Source organism: Melozone crissalis, unplaced genomic scaffold (genome assembly GCF_028551555.1).
Source record: "Melozone crissalis strain CALT ecotype California unplaced genomic scaffold, PUWL_Pcris_2 ptg000062l_1, whole genome shotgun sequence".
Classification (NCBI taxonomy): Eukaryota; Metazoa; Chordata; class Aves; order Passeriformes; family Passerellidae; genus Melozone; species Melozone crissalis.
This window is the reverse complement of record NW_026535840.1, coordinates 7,189,217-7,212,644: the sequence shown is the minus strand read 5'-3', so window position 1 is coordinate 7,212,644 and position 23,428 is coordinate 7,189,217.

Below are 23,428 nucleotides of genomic sequence, written 5' to 3'. Positions count from 1 at the left end.
CCGGAGACGAAGAAGCTGCTTCTTCGCGCAAAGACGATTCTGCCGCTCACAGTGCTCTGCGGTGTGCGCCTTCTGCCGAAAGACGCCCGGGAGCGGTGCTTAGCTCTGCAGAGCACCGTACCTTCGTCTTTAGCCTCTCTTCTCCTCTACATCTTAGCAAAAAGCTTTTCCACTCTGTCTGGCAAGGAGAAACTGTGCCAGCACAAAAAACATCTCCCATCGTGTTCTAGAGGCTGCACGGAGGTCTGCCGAGTGTTTTGCAAGAAGAGAAGGAAAGTTGTCCAAAACAGCTTCCAATCGAATGTTCATGTGAATAGAAAAGGCAGGAGAGTGGTCAGGTACTGTTTTCTCTCAGTTGCCAAGCTGCGCATACAATCGCAGTGTTGTACAGCTTGTTTCATCACATTTGCGAAGTTGCCGCTCTCTCCGGCTCCCGGAGACGAAGAAGCTGCTTCTTCGCGCAAAGACGATTCTGCCGCTCACAGTGCTCTGCGGTGTGCGCCTTCTGCCGAAAGACGCCCGGGAGCGGTGCTTAGCTCTGCAGAGCACCGTACCTTCGTCTTTAGCCTCTCTTCTCGTCTACATCTTAGCAAAAAGCTTTTCCACTCTGTCTGGACAGGAGAAACTGTGCCAGCACACAAAACATCTCCCATCGTGTTCTAGAGGCTGCACGGAGGTCTGCCGAGTGTTTTGCAAGAAGAGAAAGAAAGTTGTCCAAAACAGCTTGCAATCGAATGTTCATGTGAATAGAAAAGGCAGGAGAGTGGTCAGGTACTGTTTTCTCTCAGTTGGCAAGCTGCGCACACAATCGCAGTGTTGTACAGCTTGTTTCATCACCTTTGCGAAGCTGCCGCTCTCTCCGGCTCCCGGAGACGAAGAAGCTGCTTCTTCGCGCAAAGACGATTCTGCCGCTCACAGTGCTCTGCAGTGTGTGTCTTCTGCAGAAAGAGGTCCGGGAGCTGTGCTTAGCTGTGCAGAGCACCGTACCTTCGTCTTTAGCCTCTCTTCTCGTCTACATCTTAGCAAAAAGCCTTTCCACTCTGTCTGGCAGGGAGAAACTGAGCCAACACAGATACCATCTCCCATCGTGTTCTAGAGGCTGCACGGAGGTCTGCCGAGTGTTTTGCAAGAAGAGAAAGAAAGTTGTCCAAAACAGCTTGCAATCGAATGTTCATGTGAATAGAAAAGGCAGGAGAGTGGTCAGGTACTGTTTTCTCTCAGTTGCCAAGCTGCGCACACAATCGCAGTGTTGTACAGCTTGTTTCATTGCCTTTGCGAAGCTGCCGCTCTCTCCGGCTCCCGGAGACGAAGAAGCTGCTTCTTCGCGCAAAGACGATTCTGCCGCTCACAGTGCTCTGCGGTGTGCGCCTTCTGCCGAAAGACGCCCGGGAGCGGTGCTTAGCTCTGCAGAGCACCGTACCTTCGTCTTTAGCCTCTCTTCTCCTCTACATCTTAGCAAAAAGCTTTTCCACTCTGTCTGGCAAGGAGAAACTGTGCCAGCACAAAAAACATCTCCCATCGTGTTCTAGAGGCTGCACGGAGTTCTGCCGAGTGTTTTGCAAGAAGAGAAAGAAAGTTGTCCAAAACAGCTTGCAATCGAATGTTCATGTGAATAGAAAAGGCAGGAGAGTGGTCGGGTACTGTTTTCTCTCAGTTGGCAAGCTGCGCACACAATCGCAGTGTTGTACAGCTTGTTTCATCGCCTTTGCGAAGCTGCCGCTCTCTCCGGCTCCCGGAGACGAAGAAGCTGCTTCTTCGCGCAAAGACGATTCTGCCGCTCACAGTGCTCTGCGGTGTGCGCCTTCTGCCGAAAGACGCCCGGGAGCGGTGCTTAGCTCTGCAGAGCACCGTACCTGCTTCTTTAGCCTCTCTTCTCGTCTACATCTTAGCAAAAAGCTTTTCCACTCTGTCTGGCAAGGAGAAACTGTGCCAGCACAAAAAACATCTCCCATCGTGTTCTAGAGGCTGCACGGAGGTCTGCCGAGTGTTTTGCAAGAAGAGAAGGAAAGTTGTCCAAAACAGCTTGCAATCGAATGTTCATGTGAATAGAAAAGGCAGGAGAGTGGTCAGGTACTGTTTTCTCTCAGTTGGCAAGCTGCGCACACAATCGCAGTGTTGTACAGCTTGTTTCATCGCCTTTGCGAAGCTGCCGCTCTCTCCGGCTCCCGGAGACGAAGAAGCTGCTTCTTCGCGCAAAGACGATTCTGCCGCTCACAGTGCTCTGCGGTGTGCGCCTTCTGCCGAAAGACGCCCGGGAGCGGTGCTTAGCTCTGCAGAGCACCGTACCTTCGTCTTTAGCCTCTCTTCTCGTCTACATCTTAGCAAAAAGCTTTTCCACTCTGTCTGGCAAGGAGAAACTGTGCCAGCACAAAAAACATCTCCCATCGTGTTCTAGAGGCTGCACGGAGGTCTGCCGAGTGTTTTGCAAGAAGAGAAAGAAAGTGTTCCAAAACAGCTTGCAATCGAATGTTCATGTGAATAGAAAAGGCAGGAGAGTGGTCAGGTACTGTTTTCTCTCAGTTGGCAAGCTGCGCACACAATCGCAGTGTTGTACAGCTTGTTTCATCGCCTTTGCGAAGCTGCCGCTCTCTCCGGCTCCCGGAGACGAAGAAGCTGCTTCTTCGCGCAAAGACGATTCTGCCGCTCACAGTGCTCTGCGGTGTGCGCCTTCTGCCGAAAGACGCCCGGGAGCGGTGCTTAGCTCTGCAGAGCACCGTACCTTCGTCTTTAGCCTCTCTTCTCGTCTACATCTTAGCAAAAAGCTTTTCCACTCTGTCTGGCAAGGAGAAACTGTGCCAGCACAAAAAACATCTCCCATCGTGTTCTAGAGGCTGCACGGAGGTCTGCCGAGTGTTTTGCAAGAAGAGAAGGAAAGTTGTCCAAAACAGCTTGCAATCGAATGTTCATGTGAATAGAAAAGGCAGGAGAGTGGTCAGGTACTGTTTTCTCTCAGTTGCCAAGCTGCGCACACAATCGCAGTGTTGTACAGCTTGTTTCATCACCTTTGCGAAGTTGCCGCTCTCTCCGGCTCCCGGAGACGAAGAAGCTGCTTCTTCGCGCAAAGACGATTCTGCCGCTCACAGTGCTCTGCGGTGTGCGCCTTCTGCCGAAAGAGATCCGGGAGCAGTGCTTAGCTCTGCAGAGCACCGTACCTTCGTCTTTAGCCTCTCTTCTCGTCTACATCTTAGCAAAAAGCTTTTCCACTCTGTCTGGCAAGGAGAAACTGTGCCAGCACAGAAAACATCTCCCATCGTGTTCTAGAGGCTTCACGGAGGTCTGCAGAGTGTTTTGCAAGAAGAGAAAGAAAGTGGTCCAAAACAGATTGCAATCGAATGTTCATGTGAATAGAAAAGGCAGGAGAGTGGTCAGGTACTGTTTTCTCTCAGTTGGCAAGCTGCGCACACAATCGCAGTGTTGTACAGCTTGTTTCATCGCCTTTGCGAAGCTGCCGCTCTCTCCGGCTCCCGGAGACGAAGAAGCTGCTTCTTCGCGCAAAGACGATTCTGCTGCTCACAGTGCTCTGCGGTGTGCGCCTTCTGCCGAAAGAAATCCGGGAGCGGTGCTTAGCTCTGCAGAGCACCGTACCTTCGTCTTTAGCCTCTCTTCTCGTCTACATCTTAGCAAAAAGCTTTTCCACTCTGTCTGGCAAGGAGAAACTTTGCCAGCGCGAGAAACATCTCCCATCGTGTTCTAGAGGCTGCACGGAGGTCTGCCGAGTGTTTTGCAAGAAGAGAAAGAAAGTTGTCCAAAACAGCTTGCAATCGAATGTTCATGTGAATAGAAAAGGCAGGAGAGTGGTCAGGTACTGTTTTCTCTCAGTTGGCAAGCTGCGCACACAATCGCAGTGTTGTACAACTTGTTTCACACCTTTGCGAAGTTGCCGCTCTCTCCGGCTCCCGGAGACGAAGAAGCTGCTTCTTCACGCAAAGACGATTCTGCCGCTCACAGTGCTCTGCGGTGTGCGCCTTCTGCCGAAAGACGCCCGGGAGCGGTGCTTAGCTCTGCAGAGCACCGTACCTTCGTCTTTAGCCTCTCTTCTCGTCTACATCTTAGCAAAAAGCTTTTCCACTCTGTCTGGACAGGAGAAACTGTGCCAGCACACAAAACATCTCCCATCGTGTTCTAGAGGCTGCACGGAGGTCTGCCGAGTGTTTTGCAAGAAGAGAAAGAAAGTTTTCCAAAACAGCTTGCAATCGAATGTTCATGTGAATAGAAAAGGCAGGAGAGTGGTCAGGTACTGTTTTCTCTCAGTTGGCAAGCTGCGCACACAATCGCAGTGTTGTACAGCTTGTTTCATCACCTTTGCGAAGCTGCCGCTCTCTCCGGCTCCCGGAGACGAAGAAGCTGCTTCTTCGCGCAAAGACGATTCTGCCGCTCACAGTGCTCTGCAATGTGTGTCTTCTGCAGAAAGAGGTCCGGGAGCTGTGCTTAGCTGTGCAGAGCAACCGTACCTTCGTCTTTAGCCTCTCTTCTCGTCTACATCTTAGCAAAAAGCCTTTCCACTCTGTCTGGCAGGGAGAAACTGAGCCAACACAGAAACCATCTCCCATCGTGTTCTAGAGGCTGCACGGAGGTCTGCCGAGTGTTTTGCAAGAAGAGAAAGAAAGTTGTCCCAAAACAGCTTGCAATCGAATGTTCATGTGAATAGAAAAGGCAGGAGAGTGGTCAGGTACTGTTTTCTCTCAGTTGCCAAGCTGCGCACACAATCGCAGTGTTGTACAGCTTGTTTCATTGCCTTTGCGAAGCTGCCGCTCTCTCCTCCGGCTCCCGGAGACGAAGAAGCTGCTTCTTCGCGCAAAGACGATTCTGCCGCTCACAGTGCTCTGCGGTGTGCGCCTTCTGCCGAAAGACGCCCGGGAGCGGTGCTTAGCTCTGCAGAGCACCGTACCTTCGTCTTTAGCCTCTCTTCTCGTCTACATCTTAGCAAAAAGCTTTTCCACTCTGTCTGGCAAGGAGAAACTGTGCCAGCACAAAAAACATCTCCCATCGTGTTCTAGAGGCTGCACGGAGGTCTGCCGAGTGTTTTGCAAGAAGAGAAAGAAAGTTGTCCAAAACAGCTTGCAATCGAATGTTCATGTGAATAGAAAAGGCAGGAGAGTGGTCAGGTACTGTTTTCTCTCAGTTGCCAAGCTGCGCACACAATCGCAGTGTTGTACAGCTTGTTTCATCACCTTTGCGAAGTTGCCGCTCTCCTGCGGCTCCGGGAGACGAAGAAGCTGCTTCTTCGCGCAAAGACGATTCTGCCGCTCACAGGTCTCTGCGGTGTGCGCCTTCTGCCGAAAGACGCCCGGGAGCGGTGCTTAGCTCTGCAGAGCACCGTACCTTCGTTTTTGGCCTGTCTTCTCGTCTACATCTTAGCAAAAAGCTTTTCCACTCTGTCTGGCAAGGAGAAACTGTGCAGCACAAAAAACATCTCCCATTCGTGTTCTAGAGGCTGCACGGAGGTCTGCCGAGTGTTTTGCAAGAAGAGAAGGAAAGTTGTCCAAAACAGCTTGCAATCGAATGTTCATGTGAATAGAAAAGGCAGGAGAGTGGTCAGGTACTGTTTTCTCTCAGTTGCCAAGCTGCGCACACAATCGCAGTGTTGTACAGCTTGTTTCATCGCCTTTGCGAAGTTGCCGCTCTCATCCGGCTCCCGGAGACGAAGAAGCTGCTTCTTCGCGCAAAGACGATTCTGCCGCTCACAGTGCTCTGCGGTGTGCGCCTTCTGCCGAAAGACGCCCGGGAGCGGTGCTTAGCTCTGCAGAGCACCGTACCTTCGTCTTTAGCCTCTCTTCTCCTCTACATCTTAGCAAAAAGCTTTTCCACTCTGTCTGGCAAGGAGAAACTGTGCCAGCACAAAAACCATCTCCCATCGTGTTCTAGAGGCTGCACGGAGGTCTGCCGAGTGTTTTGCAAGAAGAGAAGGAAAGTTGTCCAAAACAGCTTGCAATCGAATGTTCATGTGAATAGAAAAGGCAGGAGAGTGGTCAGGTACTGTTTTCTCTCAGTTGGCAAGCTGCGCACACAATCGCAGTGTTGTACAGCTTGTTTCATCACCTTTGCGAAGCTGCCGCTCTCTCCGGCTCCCGGAGACGAAGAAGCTGCTTCTTCGCGCAAAGACTATTCTGCCGCTCACAGTGCTCTGCAGTGTGTGTCTTCTGCAGAAAGAGGTCCGGGAGCTGTGCTTAGCTGTGCAGAGCACCGTACCTTCGTCTTTAGCCTCTCTTCTCGTCTACATCTTAGCAAAAGCCTTTCCACTCTGTCTGGCAGGGAGAAACTGAGCCAACACAGAAACCATCTCCATCGTGTTCTAGAGGCTGCACGGATGTCTGCCGAGTGTTTTGCAAGAAGAGAAAGAAAGTTGTCCAAAAACAGCTTGCAATCGAATGTTCATGTGAATAGAAAAGGCAGGAGAGTGGTCAGGTACTGTTTTCTCTCAGTTGCCAAGCTGCGCACACAATCGCAGTGTTGTACAGCTTGTTTCATTGCCTTTGCGAAGCTGCCGCTCTCTCCGGCTCCCGGAGACGAAGAAGCTGCTTCTTCGCGCAAAGACGATTCTGCCGCTCACAGTGCTCTGCGGTGTGCGCCTTCTGCCGAAAGACGCCCGGGAGCGGTGCTTAGCTCTGCAGAGCACCGTACCTTCGTCTTTAGCCTCTCTTCTCCTCTACATCTTAGCAAAAAGCTTTTCCACTCTGTCTGGCAAGGAGAAACTGTGCCAGCACAAAAAACATCTCCCATCGTGTTCTAGAGGCTGCACGGAGGTCTGCCGAGTGTTTTGCAAGAAGAGAAAGAAAGTTGTCCAAAACAGCTTGCAATCGAATGTTCATTGTGAATAGAAAAGTCAGGAGAGTGGTCGGGTACTGTTTTCTCTCAGTTGGCAAGCTGCGCACACAATCGCAGTGTTGTACAGCTTGTTTCATCGCCTTTGCCAAGTTGCCGCTCTCTCCGGCTCCCGGAGACGAAGAAGCTGCTTCTTCGCGCAAAGACGATTCTGCCGCTCACAGTGCTCTGCGGTGTGCGCCTTCTGCCGAAAGACGCCCGGGAGCGGTGCTTAGCTCTGCAGAGCACCGTACCTTCGTCTTTAGCCTCTCTTCTCGTCTACATCTTGGCAAAAAGCTTTTCCACTCTGTCTGGCAAGGAGAAACTTTGCCAGCACGAGAAACATCTCCCATCGTGTTCTAGAGGCTGCACGGAGGTCTGCCGAGTGTTTTGCAAGAAGAGAAAGAAAGTTGTCCAAAACAGCTTGCAATCGAATGTTCATGTGAATAGAAAAGGCAGGAGAGTGGTCAGGTACTGTTTTCTCTCAGTTGGCAAGCTGCGCACACAATCGCAGTGTTGTACAGCTTGTTTCATCACCTTTGCGGAATTGCCGCTCTCTCCGGCTCCCGGAGACGAAGAAGCTGCTTCTTCGCGCAAAGACGATTCTGCCGCTCACAGTGCTCTGCGGTGTGTGTCTTCTGCCGAAAGAGATCCGGGAGCGGTGCTTAGCTCTGCAGAGCACCGTACCTTCGTCTTTAGCCTCTCTTCTCGTCTACATCTTAGCAAAAAGCTTTTCCACTCTGTCTGGCAAGGAGAAACTGTGCCAGCACAAAAAACATCTCCCATCGTGTTCTAGAGGCTGCACGGAGGTCTGCCGAGTGTTTTGCAAGAAGAGAAAGAAAGTTGTCCAAAACAGCTTGCAATCGAATGTTCATGTGAATAGAAAAGGCAGGAGAGTGGTCAGGTACTGTTTTCTCTCAGTTGCCAAGCTGCGCACACAATCGCAGTGTTGTACAGCTTGTTTCATCGCCTTTGCGAAGCTGCCGCTCTCTCCGGCTCCCGGAGACGAAGAAGCTGCTTCTTCGCGCAAAGACGATTCTGCCGCTCACAGTGTTCTGCGGTGTGCGCCTTCTGCCGAAAGACGCCCGGGAGCGGTGCTTAGCTCTGCAGAGCACCGTACCTTCGTCTTTAGCCTCTCTTCTCGTCTACATCTTAGCAAAAAGCTTTTCCACTCTGTCTGGAAAGGAAAAACTGTGCCAGCACAAAAAACATCTCCCATCGTGTTCTAGAGGCTGCACGGAGGTCTGCCGAGTGTTTTGCAAGAAGAGAAGGAAAGTTGTCCAAAACAGCTTGCAATCGAATGTTCATGTGAATAGAAAAGGCAGGAGAGTGGTCAGGTACTGTTTTCTCTCAGTTGGCAAGCTGCGCACACAATCGCAGTGTTGTACAGCTTGTTTCATCGCCTTTGCGAAGTTGCCGCTCTCTCCGGCTCCCGGAGACGAAGAAGCTGCTTCTTCGCGCAAAGACGATTCTGCCGCTCACAGTGCTCTGCGGTGTGCGCCTTCTGCCGATAGACGCCCGGGAGCGGTGCTTAGCTCTGCAGAGCACCGTACCTTCGTCTTTAGCCTCTCTTCTCGTCTACATCTTAGCAAAAAGCTTTTCCACTCTGTCTGGCAAGGAGAAACTGTGCCAGCACAAAAAACATCTCCCATCGTGTTCTAGAGGCTGCACGGAGGTCTGCCGAGTGTTTTGCAAGAAGAGAAGGAAAGTTGGCCAAAACAGCTTGCAATCGAATGTTCATGTGAATAGAAAAGGCAGGAGAGTGGTCAGGTACTGTTTTCCTCTCAGTTGGCAAGCTGCGCATACAATCGCAGTGTTGTACAGCTTGTTTCATCACCTTTGCGAAGTTGCCGCTCTCTCCGGCTCCCGGAGACGAAGAAGCTGCTTCTTCGCGCAAAGACGATTCTGCCGCTCACAGTGCTCTGCGGTGTGCGCCTTCTGCCGAAAGACGCCCGGGAGCGGTGCTTAGCTCTGCAGAGCACCGTACCTTCGTCTTTAGCCTCTCTTCTCGTCTACATCTTAGCAAAAAGCTTTTCCACTCTGTCTGGCAAGGAGAAACTGTGCCAGCACAAAAAACATCTCCCATCGTGTTCTAGAGGCTGCACGGAGGTCTGCCGAGTGTTTTGCAAGAAGAGAAAGAAAGTTGTCCAAAACAGCTTGCAATCGAATGTTCATGTGAATAGAAAAGGCAGGAGAGTGGTCAGGTACTGTTTTCTCTCAGTTGCCAAGCTGCGCACACAATCGCAGTGTTGTACAGCTTGTTTCATCACTTTTGCGAAGTTGCCGCTCTCTCCGGCTCCCGGAGACGAAGAAGCTGCTTCTTCGCGCAAAGACGATTCTGCCGCTCACAGTGCTCTGCAGTGTGCGTCTTCTGCAGAAAGAGGTCCGGGAGCTGTGCTTAGCTGTGCAGAGCACCGTACCTTCGTCTTTAGCCTCTCTTCTCGTCTACATCTTAGCAAAAAGCCTTTCCACTCTGTCTGGCAAGGAGAAACTGAGCCAACACAGAAACCATCTCCCATCGTGTTCTAGAGGCTGCACGGAGGTCTGCCGAGTGTTTTGCAAGAAGAGAAAGAAAGTGGTCCAAAACAGCTTGCAATCGAATGTTCATGTGAATAGAAAAGGCAGGAGAGTGGTCAGGTACTGTTTTCTCTCAGTTGGCAAGCTGCGCACACAATCGCAGTGTTGTACAGCTTGTTTCATCGCCTTTGCGAAGCTGCCGCTCTCTCCGGCTCCCGGAGACGAAGAAGCTGCTTCTTCGCGCAAAGACGATTCTGCCGCTCACAGTGCTCTGCGGTGTGCGCCTTCTGCCGAAAGACGCCCGGGAGCAGAGCTTAGCTCTGCAGAGCACCGTACCTTCGTCTTTAGCCTCTCTTCTCGTCTACATCTTAGCAAAAAGCTTTTCCACTCTGTCTGGCAAGGAGAAACTGTGCCAGCACAAAAAACATCTCCCATCGTGTTCTAGAGGCTGCACGGAGGTCTGCCGAGTGTTTTGCAAGAAGAGAAGGAAAGTTGTCCAAAACAGCTTGCAATCGAATGTTCATGTGAATAGAAAAGGCAGGAGAGTGGTCAGGTACTGTTTTCTCTCAGTTGCCAAGCTGCGCACACAATCGCAGTGTTGTACAGCTTGGTTCATCACCTTTGCGAAGTTGCCGCTCTCTCCGGCTCCCGGAGACGAAGAAGCTGCTTCTTCGCGCAAAGACGATTCTGCCGCTCACAGTGCTCTGCGGTGTGCGCCTTCTGCCGAAAGAGATCCGGCAGCGGTGCTTAGCTCTGCAGAGCACCGTACCTTCGTCTTTAGCCTCTCTTCTCGTCTACATCTTAGCAAAAAGCTTTTCCACTCTGTCTGGCAAGGAGAAACTTTGCCAGCACAGAAAACATCTCCCATCGTGTTCTAGAGGCTGCACGGAGGTCTGCCGAGTGTTTTGCAAGAAGAGAAATAAAGTGGTCCAAAACAGCTTGCAATCGAATGTTCATGTGAATAGAAAAGGCAGGAGAGTGGTCAGGTACTGTTTTCTCTCAGTTGGCAAGCTGCGCACACAATCGCAGTGTTGTACAGCTTGTTTCATCGCCTTTGCGAAGCTGCCGCTCTCTCCGGCTCCGGGAGACGAAGAAGCTGCTTCTTCGCGCAAAGACGATTCTGCCGCTCACAGTGCTCTGCGGTGTGCGCCTTCTGCCGAAAGAGATCCGGGAGCGGTGCTTAGCTCTGCAGAGCACCGTACCTTCGTCTTTAGCCTCTCTTCTCGTCTACATCTTAGCAAAAAGCTTTTCCACTCTGGCTAGCAAGGAGAAACTGTGCCAGCACACAAAACATCTCCCATCGTGTTCTAGAGGCTGCACGGAGGTCTGCCGAGTGTTTTGCAAGAAGAGAAGGAAAGTTGTCCAAAACAGCTCGCAATCGAATGTTCATGTGAATAGAAAAGGCAGGAGAGTGGTCAGGTACTGTTTTCTCTCAGTTGCCAAGCTGCGCACACAATCGCAGTGTTGTACAGCTTGTTTCATCGCCTTTGCGAAGCTGCCGCTCTCTCCGGCTCCCGGAGACGAAGAAGCTGCTTCTTCGCGCAAAGACGATTCTGCCGCTCACAGTGCTCTGCGGTGTGCGCCTTCTGCCGAAAGACGCCCGGGAGCGGTGCTTAGCTCTGCAGAGCACCGTACCTTCGTCTTTAGCCTCTCTTCTCGTCTACATCTTAGCAAAAAGCTTTTCCACTCTGTCTGGCAAGGAGAAACTGTGCCAGCACAAAAAACATCTCCCATCGTGTTCTAGAGGCTGCACGGAGGTCTGCCGAGTGTTTTGCAAGAAGAGAAAGAAAGTTGTCCAAAACAGCTTGCAATCGAATGTTCATGTGAATAGAAAAGGCAGGAGAGTGGTCAGGTACTGTTTTCTCTCAGTTGGCAAGCTGCGCACACAATCGCAGTGTTGTACAGCTTGTTTCATCACCTTTGCGAAGTTGCCGCTCTCTCCGGCTCCCGGAGACGAAGAAGCTGCTTCTTCGCGCAAAGACGATTCTGCCGCTCACAGTGCTCTGCGGTGTGTGTCTTCTGCCGAAAGAGGTCCGGGAGCGGTGCTTAGCTCTGCAGAGCACCGTACCTTCGTCTTTAGCCTCTCTTCTCGTCTACATCTTAGCAAAAAGCTTTTCCACTCTGTCTGGCAAGGAGAAACTGTGCCAGCACAAAAAACATCTCCCATCGTGTTCTAGAGGCTGCACGGAGGTCTGCCGAGTGTTTTGCAAGAAGAGAAGGAAAGTTGTCCAAAACAGCTTGCAATCGAATGTTCATGTGAATAGAAAAGGCAGGAGAGTGGTCAGGTACTGTTTTCTCTCAGTTGGCAAGCTGCGCACACAATCGCAGTGTTGTACAGCTTGTTTCATCACCTTTGCGAAGTTGCCGCTCTCTCCGGCTCCCGGAGACGAAGAAGCTGCTTCTTCGCGCAAAGACGATTCTGCCGCTCACAGTGCTCTGCGGTGTGCGCCTTCTGCCGAAAGAGATCCGGGAGCGGTGCTTAGCTCTGCAGAGCACCGTACCTTCGTCTTTAGCCTCTCTTCTCGTCTACATCTTAGCAAAAAGCTTTTCCACTCTGTCTGGCAAGGAGAAACTGTGCCAGCACAGAGAACATCTCCCATCGTGTTCTAGAGGCTGCACGGAGGTCTGCCGAGTGTTTTGCAAGAAGAGAAGGAAAGTTGTCCAAAACAGCTTGCAATCGAATGTTCATGTGAATAGAAAAGACAGGAGAGTGGTCAGGTACTGTTTTCTCTTAGTTGCCAAGCTGCGCACACAATCGCAGTGTTGTACAGCTTGTTTCATCACCTTTGCGAAGTTGCCGCTCTCTCCGGCTCCCGGAGACGAAGAAGCTGCTTCTTCGCGCAAAGACGATTCTGCCGCTCACAGTGCTCTGCGGTGTGCGCCTTCTGCCGAAAGAGGTCCGGGAGCGGTGCTTAGCTCTGCAGAGCACCGTACCTTCATCTTTAGCCTCTCTTCTCCTCTACATCTTAGCAAAAAGTTTTTCCACTCTGTCTGGCAAGGAGAAACTGTGCCAGCACAAAAAACATCTCCCATCGTGTTCTAGAGGCTGCACGGAGGTCTGCCGAGTGTTTTGCAAGAAGAGAAAGAAAGTTGTCCAAAACAGCTTGCAATCGAATGTTCATGTGAATAGAAAAGGCAGGAGAGTGGTCAGGTACTGTTTTCTCTCAGTCGGCAAGCTGCGCACACAATCGCAGTGTTGTACAGCTTGTTTCATCACCTTTGCGAAGTTGCCGCTCTCTCCGGCTCCCGGAGACGAAGAAGCTCCTTCTTCGCGCAAAGACGATTCTGCCGCTCACAGTGCTCTGCGGTGTGCGCCTTCTGCCGAAAGACGCCCGGGAGCGGTGCTTAGCTCTGCAGAGCACCGTACCTTCGTCTTTAGCCTCTCTTCTCGTCTACATCTTAGCAAAAAGCTTTTCCACTCTGTCTGGCAAGGAGAAACTTTGCCAGCACGAGAAACATCTCCCATCGTGTTCTAGAGGCTGCACGGAGGTCTGCCGAGTGTTTTGCAAGAAGAGAAAGAAAGTTGTCCAAAACAGCTTCCAATCCAATGTTCATGTGAATAGAAAAGGCAGGAGAGTGGTCAGGTACTGTTTTCTCTCAGTTGGCAAGCTGCGCACACAATCGCAGTGTTGTACAGCTTGTTTCATCACCTTTGCGAAGTTGCCGCTCTCTCCGGCTCCCGGAGACGAAGAAGCTGCTTCTTCGCGCAAAGACGATTCTGCCGCTCACAGTGCTCTGCGGTGTGCGCCTTCTGCCGAAAGACGCCCGGGAGCGGTGCTTAGCTCTGCAGAGCACCGTACCTTCGTCTTTAGCCTGTCTTCTCGTCTACATCTTAGCAAAAAGCTTTTCCACTCTGTCTGGCAAGGAGAAACTGTGCCAGCACACAAAACATCTCCCATCGTGTTCTAGAGGCTGCACGGAGGTCTGCCGAGTGTTTTGCAAGAAGAGAAAGAAAGTTGTCCAAAACAGCTTGCAATCGAATGTTCATGTGAATAGAAAAGGCAGGAGAGTGGTCAGGTACTGTTTTCTCTCAGTTGGCAAGCTGCGCACACAATCGCAGTGTTGTACAGCTTGTTTCATCACCTTTGCGAAGTTGCCGCTCTCTCCGGCTCCCGGAGACGAAGAAGCTGCTTCTTCGCGCAAAGACGATTCTGCCGCTCTCAGTGCTCTGCGGTGTGCGCCTTCTGCCGAAAGAGGTCCGGGAGCGGTGCTTAGCTCTGCAGAGCACCGTACCTTCATCTTCAGCCTCTCTTCTCGTCTACATCTTAGCAAAAAGCTTTTCCACTCTGTCTGGCAAGGAGAAACTTTGCCAGCACGAGAAACATCTCCCATCGTGTTCTAGAGGCTGCACGGAGGTCTGCCGAGTGTTTTGCAAGAAGAGAAAGAAAGTTGTCCAAAACAGCTTGCAATCGAATGTTCACGTGAATAGAAAAGGCAGGAGAGTGGTCAGGTACTGTTTTTTCTCAGTTGGCAAGCTGCGCACACAATCGCAGTGTTGTACAGCTTGTTTCATCACCTTTGCGAAGTTGCCGCTCTCTCCGGCTCCCGGAGACGAAGAAGCTGCTTCTTCGCGCAAAGACGATTCTGCCGCTCACAGTGCTCTGCAGTGTGTGTCTTCTGCCGAAAGAGGTCCGGGAGCTGTGTTTAGCTGTGCAGAGCACCGTACCTTCGTCTTTAGCCTCTCTTCTCGTCTACATCTTAGCAAAAAACCTTTCCACTCTGTCTGGCAAGGAGAAACTTTGCCAACACAGAAACCATCTCCCATCGTGTTCTAGAGGCTGCACGGCGGTCTGCCGAGTGTTTTGCAAGAAGAGAAAGAAAGTTGTCCAAAACAGCTTCCAATCGAATGTTCATGTGAATAGAAAAGGCAGGAGAGTGGTCAGGTACTGTTTTCTCTCAGTTGGCAAGCTGCGCACACAATCGCAGTGTTGTACAGCTTGTTTCTTCACCTTTGCGAAGCTGCCGCTCTCTCCGGCTCCCGGAGACGAAGAAGCTGCTTCTTCGCGCAAAGACGATTCTGCCGCTCACAGTGCTCTGCGGTGTGTGTCTTCTGCCGAAAGACGCCCGGGAGCTGTGCTTAGCTCTGCAGAGCACAGTACCTTCGTCTTTAGCCTCTCTTCTCGTCTACATCTTAGCAAAAAGCTTTTCCACTCTGTCTGGCAAGGAGAAACTGTGCCAGCACACAAAACATCTCCCATCGTGTTCTAGAGGCTGCACGGAGGTCTGCCGAGTGTTTTGCTAGAAGAGAAAGAAAGTTGTCCAAAACATCTTCCAATCGAATATTCATGTGAATAGAAAAGGCAGGAGAGTGGTCAGGTACTGTTTTCTCTCAGTTGGCAAGCTGCGCACACAATCGCAGTGTTGTACAGCTTGCATCTACACCTTTGCCAAGCTGCCGCTCTCTCCGGCTCCCGGAGGCGAAGAAGCGGCTTCTCCGCGCAAAGACGATTCAGCCGCTCACAGTGCTCTGCGGTGTGCGACTTCTGCCGAAAGACGCCCGGGAGCAGAGCTTAGCTCAGCAGAACACCGTACCTTCGTCTTTAGCCTCTCTTCTTGTCTACATCTTAGCAAAAAGCTTTTCCACTCTGTCTGTCAAGGAGAAACTGTGCCAGCACACAAAACATCTCCCATCGTGTTCTAGAAGTTGCACGGAGGTCTGCCGAGTGTTTTGCAAGAAGAGAATGAAAGTTGTCCAAAACAGCTTCCAATCGAATATTCATGTGAATAGAAAAGGCAGGAGAGTGGTCAGGTACTGTTTTCTCTCAGTTGGCAAGCTGCACACACAATGGCAGTGTTGTACAGCTTGCTTCTTCACCTTTGCCAAGCTGCAGAGCACAGTACCTTCGTCTTTAGCCTCTCTTCTCGTCTACATCTTAGCAAAAAGCTTTTCCACACTGTCTGGCAAGGAGAAACTGTGCCAGCACAGAAAACATCTCCCATCATGTTCTAGAAGTTGCACGGAGGTCTGCCGAGTGTTTTGCAAGAAGAGAAAGAAAGTTGTCCAAAACAGCTTCCAATCGAATATTCATGTGAATAGAAAAGGTAGGAGAGTGGTCAGGTACTGTTTTCTCTCAGTTTGTAAGCTGCACACACAATGGCAGTGTTGTACAGCTTGCTTCTTCACCTTTGCCAAGCTGCAGAGCACAGTACCTTCGTCTTTAGCCTCTCTTCTCGTCTACATCTTAGCAAAAAGCTTTTCCACTCTGTCTGGTAAGGAGAAACTGTGCCAGCACACAAAACCTCTCCCATCGTGTTCTAGAGGCTGCACGGACGTCTGCCGAGTGTTTTGCTAGAAGAGAAAGAAAGTTGTCCAAAACATCTTCCAATCGAATGTTCATGTGAATAGAAAAGGCAGGAGAGTGGTCAGGTACTGTTTTCTCTCAGTTGGCAAGCTGCGCACACAATCGCAGTGTTGTACAGCTTGTTTCATCACCTTTGCGAAGTTGCCGCTCTCTCCGGCTCCCGGAGACGAAGAAGCTGCTTCTTCGCGCAAAGACGATTCTGCCGCTCACAGTGCTCTGCGGTGTGCGCCTTCTGCCGAAAGAGGTCCGGGAGCGGTGCTTAGCTCTGCAGAGCACCGTACCTTCGTCTTTAGCCTCTCTTCTCGTCTACATCTTAGCAAAAAGCTTTTCCACTCTGTCTGGACAGGAGAAACTGTGCCAGCACACAAAACATCTCCCATCGTGTTCTAGAGGCTGCACGGAGGTCTGCCGAGTGTTTTGCAAGAAGAGAAAGAAAGTTTTCCAAAACAGCTTGCAATCGAATGTTCATGTGAATAGAAAAGGCAGGAGAGTGGTCAGGTACTGTTTTCTCTCAGTTGGCAAGCTGCGCACACAATCGCAGTGTTGTACAGCTTGTTTCATCACCTTTGCGAAGCTGCCGCTCTCTCCGGCTCCCGGAGACGAAGAAGCTGCTTCTTCGCGCAAAGACGATTCTGCCGCTCACAGTGCTCTGCAATGTGTGTCTTCTGCAGAAAGAGGTCCGGGAGCTGTGCTTAGCTGTGCAGAGCACCGTACCTTCGTCTTTAGCCTCTCTTCTCGTCTACATCTTAGCAAAAAGCCTTTCCACTCTGTCTGGCAGGGAGAAACTGAGCCAACACAGAAACCATCTCCCATCGTGTTCTAGAGGCTGCACGGAGGTCTGCCGAGTGTTTTGCAAGAAGAGAAAGAAAGTTGTCCAAAACGGCTTGCAATCGAATGTTCATGTGAATAGAAAAGGCAGGAGAGTGGTCAGGTACTGTTTTCTCTCAGTTGCCAAGCTGCGCACACAATCGCAGTGTTGTACAGCTTGTTTCATTGCCTTTGCGAAGCTGCCGCTCTCTCCGGCTCCCGGAGACGAAGAAGCTGCTTCTTCACGCAAAGACGATTCTGCCGCTCACAGTGCTCTGCGGTGTGCGCCTTCTGCCGAAAGACGCCCGGGAGCGGTGCTTAGCTCTGCAGAGCACCGTACCTTCGTCTTTAGCCTCTCTTCTCGTCTACATCTTAGCAAAAAGCTTTTCCACTCTGTCTGGCAAGGAGAAACTGTGCCAGCACAAAAAACATCTCCCATCGTGTTCTAGAGGCTGCACGGAGGTCTGCCGAGTGTTTTGAAGAAGAGAAAGAAAGTTGTCCAAAACAGCTTGCAATCGAATGTTCATGTGAATAGAAAAGGCAGGAGAGTGGTCAGGTACTGTTTTCTCTCAGTTGCCAAGCTGCGCACACAATCGCAGTGTTGTACAGCTTGTTTCATCACCTTTGCGAAGTTGCCGCTCTCTGCGGCTCCGGGAGACGAAGAAGCTGCTTCTTCGCGCAAAGACGATTCTGCCGCTCACAGTGCTCTGCGGTGTGCGCCTTCTGCCGAAAGAGATCCGGGAGCTGTGCTTAGCTGTGCAGAGCACCGTACCTTCGTCTTTAGCCTCTCTTCTCGTCTACATCTTAGCAAAAAGCTTTTCCACTCTGTCTGGCAAGGAGAAACTGTGCCAGAACAAAAAACATCTCCCATCGTGTTCTAGAGGCTGCACGGAGGTCTGCCGAGTGTTTTGCAAGAAGAGAAAGAAAGTTGTCCAAAACAGCTTGCAATCGAATGTTCATGTGAATAGAAAAGGCAGGAGAGTGGTCAGGTACTGTTTTCTCTCAGTTGCCAAGCTGCGCACACAATCGCAGTGTTGTACAGCTTGTTTCATCGCCTTTGCGAAGCTGCCGCTCTCTCCGGCTCCCGGAGACGAAGAAGCTGCTTCTTCGCGCAAAGACGATTCTGCCGCTCACAGGTCTCTGCGGTGTGCGCCTTCTGCCGAAAGACGCCCCGGAGCGGTGCTTAGCTCTGCAGAGCACCGTACCTTCGTCTTTAGCCTGTCTTCTCGTCTACATCTTAGCAAAAAGCTTTTCCACTCTGTCTGGCAAGGAGAAACTGTGCCAGCACAAAAAACATCTCCCATCGTGTTCTAGAGGCTGCACGGAGGTCTGCCGAGTGTTTTGCAAGAAGAGAAGGAAAGTTGTCCAAAACAGCTTGCAATCGAATGTTCATGTGAATAGAAAAGGCAGGAGAGTGGTCAGGTACTGTTTTCTCTCAGTTGCCAAGCTGCGCACACAATCGCAGTGTTGTACAGCTTGTTTCATCGCCTTTGCGAAGTTGCCGCTCTCTCCGGCTCCCGGAGACGAAGAAGCTGCTTCTTCGCGCAAAGACGATTCTGCCGCTCACAGTGCTCTGCGGTGTGCGCCTTCTGCCGAAAGACGCCCGGGAGCGGTGCTTAGCTCTGCAGAGCACCGTACCTTCGTCTTTAGCCTCTCTTCTCGTCTACATCTTAGCAAAAAGCTTTTCCACTCTGTCTGGACAGGAGAAACTGTGCCAGCACACAAAACATCTCCCATCGTGTTCTAGAGGCTGCACGGAGGTCTGCCGAGTGTTTTGCAAGAAGAGAAAGAAAGTTGTCCAAAACAGCTTGCAATCGAATGTTCATGTGAATAGAAAAGGCAGGAGAGTGGTCAGGTACTGTTTTCTCTCAGTTGGCAAGCTGCGCACACAATCGCAGTGTTGTACAGCTTGTTTCATCACCTTTGCGAAGCTGCCGCTCTCTCCGGCTCCCGGAGACGAAGAAGCTGCTTCTTCGCGCAAAGACGATTCTGCCGCTCACAGTGCTCTGCAGTGTGTGTCTTCTGCAGAAAGAGGTCCGGGAGCTGTGCTTAGCTGTGCAGAGCACCGTACCTTCGTCTTTAGCCTCTCTTCTCGTCTACATCTTAGCAAAAAGCCTTTCCACTCTGTCTGGCAGGGAGAAACTGAGCCAACACAGAAACCATCTCCCATCGTGTTCTAGAGGCTGCACGGATGTCTGCCGAGTGTTTTGCAAGAAGAGAAAGAAAGTTGTCCAAAACAGCTTGCAATCGAATGTTCATGTGAATAGAAAAGGCAGGAGAGTGGTCAGGTACTGTTTTCTCTCAGTTGCCAAGCTGCGCACACAATCGCAGTGTTGTACAGCTTGTTTCATTGCCTTTGCGAAGCTGCCGCTCTCTCCGGCTCCCGGAGACGAAGAAGCTGCTTCTTCGCGCAAAGACGATTCTGCCGCTCACAGTGCTCTGCGGTGTGCGCCTTCTGCCGAAAGACGCCCGGGAGCGGTGCTTAGCTCTGCAGAGCACCGTACCTTCGTCTTTAGCCTCTCTTCTCCTCTACATCTTAGCAAAAAGCTTTTCCACTCTGTCTGGCAAGGAGAAACTGTGCCAGCACAAAAAACATCTCCCATCGTGTTCTAGAGGCTGCACGGAGGTCTGCCGAGTGTTTTGCAAGAAGAGAAAGAAAGTTGTCCAAAACAGCTTGCAATCGAATGTTCATGTGAATAGAAAAGTCAGGAGAGTGGTCGGGTACTGTTTTCTCTCAGTTGGCAAGCTGCGCACACAATCGCAGTGTTGTACAGCTTGTTTCATCGCCTTTGCCAAGTTGCCGCTCTCTCCGGCTCCCGGAGACGAAGAAGCTGCTTCTTCGCGCAAAGATGATTCTGCCGCTCACAGTGCTCTGCGGTGTGCGCCTTCTGCCGAAAGACGCCCGGGAGCGGTGCTTAGCTCTGCAGAGCACCGTACCTTCGTCTTTAGCCTCTCTTCTCGTCTACATCTTGGCAAAAAGCTTTTCCACTCTGTCTGGCAAGGAGAAACTTTGCCAGCACGAGAAACATCTCCCATCGTGTTCTAGAGGCTGCACGGAGGTCTGCCGAGTGTTTTGCAAGAAGAGAAAGAAAGTTGTCCAAAACAGCTTGCAATCGAATGTTCATGTGAATAGAAAAGGCAGGAGAGTGGTCAGGTACTGTTTTCTCTCAGTTGGCAAGCTGCGCACACAATCGCAGTGTTGTACAGCTTGTTTCATCACCTTTGCGGAATTGCCGCTCTCTCCGGCTCCCGGAGACGAAGAAGCTGCTTCTTCGCGCAAAGACGATTCTGCCGCTCACAGTGCTCTGCGGTGTGTGTCTTCTGCCGAAAGAGATCCGGGAGCGGTGCTTAGCTCTGCAGAGCACCGTACCTTCGTCTTTAGCCTCTCTTCTCGTCTACATCTTAGCAAAAAGCTTTTCCACTCTGTCTGGCAAGGAGAAACTGTGCCAGCACAAAAAACATCTCCCATCGTGTTCTAGAGGCTGCACGGAGGTCTGCCGAGTGTTTTGCAAGAAGAGAAAGAAAGTTGTCCAAAACAGCTTGCAATCGAATGTTCATGTGAATAGAAAAGGCAGGAGAGTGGTCAGGTACTGTTTTCTCTCAGTTGCCAAGCTGCGCACACAATCGCAGTGTTGTACAGCTTGTTTCATCGCCTTTGCGAAGCTGCCGCTCTCTCCGGCTCCCGGAGACGAAGAAGCTGCTTCTTCGCGCAAAGACGATTCTGCCGCTCACAGTGCTCTGCGGTGTGCGCCTTCTGCCGAAAGACGCCCGGGAGCGGTGCTTAGCTCTGCAGAGCACCGTACCTTCGTCTTTAGCCTGTCTTCTCGTCTACATCTTAGCAAAAAGCTTTTCCACTCTGTCTGGCAAGGAGAAACTGTGCCAGCACAAAAAACATCTCCCATCGTGTTCTAGAGGCTGCACGGAGGTCTGCCGAGTGTTTTGCAAGAAGAGAAGGAAAGTTGGCCAAAACAGCTTGCAATCGAATGTTCATGTGAATAGAAAAGGCAGGAGAGTGGTCAGGTACTGTTTTCTCTCAGTTGGCAAGCTGCGCATACAATCGCAGTGTTGTACAGCTTGTTTCATCACCTTTGCGAAGTTGCCGCTCTCTCCGGCTCCCGGAGACGAAGAAGCTGCTTCTTCGCGCAAAGACGATTCTGCCGCTCACAGTGCTCTGCGGTGTGCGCCTTCTGCCGAAAGACGCCCGGGAGCGGTGCTTAGCTCTGCAGAGCACCGTACCTTCGTCTTTAGCCTCTCTTCTCGTCTACATCTTAGCAAAAAGCTTTTCCACTCTGTCTGGCAAGGAGAAACTGTGCCAGCACAAAAAACATCTCCCATCGTGTTCTAGAGGCTGCACGGAGGTCTGCCGAGTGTTTTGCAAGAAGAGAAAGAAAGTTGTCCAAAACAGCTTGCAATCGAATGTTCATGTGAATAGAAAAGGCAGGAGAGTGGTCAGGTACTGTTTTCTCTCAGTTGCCAAGCTGCGCACACAATCGCAGTGTTGTACAGCTTGTTTCATCACCTTTGCGAAGTTGCCGCTCTCTCCGGCTCCCGGAGACGAAGAAGCTGCTTCTTCGCGCAAAGACGATTCTGCCGCTCACAGTGCTCTGCAGTGTGCGTCTTCTGCAGAAAGAGGTCCGGGAGCTGTGCTTAGCTGTGCAGAGCACCGTACCTTCGTCTTTAGCCTCTCTTCTCGTCTACATCTTAGCAAAAAGCCTTTCCACTCTGTCTGGCAAGGAGAAACTGAGCCAACACAGAAACCATCTCCCATCGTGTTCTAGAGGCTGCACGGAGGTCTGCCGAGTGTTTTGCAAGAAGAGAAAGAAAGTGGTCCAAAACAGCTTGCAATCGAATGTTCATGTGAATAGAAAAGGCAGGAGAGTGGTCAGGTACTGTTTTCTCTCAGTTGGCAAGCTGCGCACACAATCGCAGTGTTGTACAGCTTGTTTCATCGCCTTTGCGAAGCTGCCGCTCTCTCCGGCTCCCGGAGACGAAGAAGCTGCTTCTTCGCGCAAAGACGATTCTGCCGCTCACAGTGCTCTGCGGTGTGCGCCTTCTGCCGAAAGACGCCCGGGAGCAGAGCTTAGCTCTGCAGAGCACCGTACCTTCGTCTTTAGCCTCTCTTCTCGTCTACATCTTAGCAAAAAGCTTTTCCACTCTGTCTGGCAAGGAGAAACTGTGCCAGCACAAAAAACATCTCCCATCGTGTTCTAGAGGCTGCACGGAGGTCTGCCGAGTGTTTTGCAAGAAGAGAAGGAAAGTTGTCCAAAACAGCTTGCAATCGAATGTTCATGTGAGTAGAAAAGGCAGGAGAGTGGTCAGGTACTGTTTTCTCTCAGTTGCCAAGCTGCGCACACAATCGCAGTGTTGTACAGCTTGTTTCATCACCTTTGCGAAGTTGCCGCTCTCTCCGGCTCCCGGAGACGAAGAAGCTGCTTCTTCGCGCAAAGACGATTCTGCCGCTCACAGTGCTCTGCGGTGTGCGCCTTCTGCCGAAAGAGATCCGGGAGCGGTGCTTAGCTCTGCAGAGCACCGTACCTTCGTCTTTAGCCTCTCTTCTCGTCTACATCTTAGCAAAAAGCTTTTCCACTCTGTCTGGCAAGGAGAAACTTTGCCAGCACAGAAAACATCTCCCATCGTGTTCTAGAGGCTGCACGGAGGTCTGCCGAGTGTTTTGCAAGAAGAGAAATAAAGTGGTCCAAAACAGCTTGCAATCGAATGTTCATGTGAATAGAAAAGGCAGGAGAGTGGTCAGGTACTGTTTTCTCTCAGTTGGCAAGCTGCGCACACAATCGCAGTGTTGTACAGCTTGTTTCATCGCCTTTGCGAAGCTGCCGCTCTCTCCGGCTCCGGGAGACGAAGAAGCTGCTTCTTCGCGCAAAGACGATTCTGCCGCTCACAGTGCTCTGCGGTGTGCGCCTTCTGCCGAAAGAGATCCGGGAGCGGTGCTTAGCTCTGCAGAGCACCGTACCTTCGTCTTTAGCCTCTCTTCTCGTCTACATCTTAGCAAAAAGCTTTTCCACTCTGGCTAGCAAGGAGAAACTGTGCCAGCACACAAAACATCTCCCATCGTGTTCTAGAGGCTGCACGGAGGTCTGCCGAGTGTTTTGCAAGAAGAGAAGGAAAGTTGTCCAAAACAGCTCGCAATCGAATATTCATGTGAATAGAAAAGGCAGGAGAGTGGTCAGGTACTGTTTTCTCTCAGTTGCCAAGCTGCGCACACAATCGCAGTGTTGTACAGCTTGTTTCATCGCCTTTGCGAAGCTGCCGCTCTCTCCGGCTCCCGGAGACGAAGAAGCTGCTTCTTCGCGCAAAGACGATTCTGCCGCTCACAGTGCTCTGCGGTGTGCGCCTTCTGCCGAAAGACGCCCGGGAGCGGTGCTTAGCTCTGCAGAGCACCGTACCTTCGTCTTTAGCCTCTCTTCTCCTCTACATCTTAGCAAAAAGCTTTTCCACTCTGTCTGGACAGGAGAAACTGTGCCAGCACAAAAAACATCTCCCATCGTGTTCTAGAGGCTGCACGGAGGTCTGCCGAGTGTTTTGCAAGAAGAGAAAGAAAGTTGTCCAAAACAGCTTGCAATCCAATGTTCATGTGAATAGAAAAGGCAGGAGAGTGGTCAGGTACTGTTTTCTCTCAGTTGGCAAGCTGCGCACACAATCGCAGTGTTGTACAGCTTGTTTCATCACCTTTGCGAAGTTGCCGCTCTCTCCGGCTCCCGGAGACGAAGAAGCTGCTTCTTCGCGCAAAGACGATTCTGCCGCTCACAGTGCTCTGCGGTGTGTGTCTTCTGCCGAAAGAGGTCCGGGAGCGGTGCTTAGCTCTGCAGAGCACCGTACCTTCGTCTTTAGCCTCTCTTCTCGTCTACATCTTAGCAAAAAGCTTTTCCACTCTGTCTGGCAAGGAGAAACTGTGCCAGCACAAAAAACATCTCCCATCGTGTTCTAGAGGCTGCACGGAGGTCTGCCGAGTGTTTTGCAAGAAGAGAAGGAAAGTTGTCCAAAAC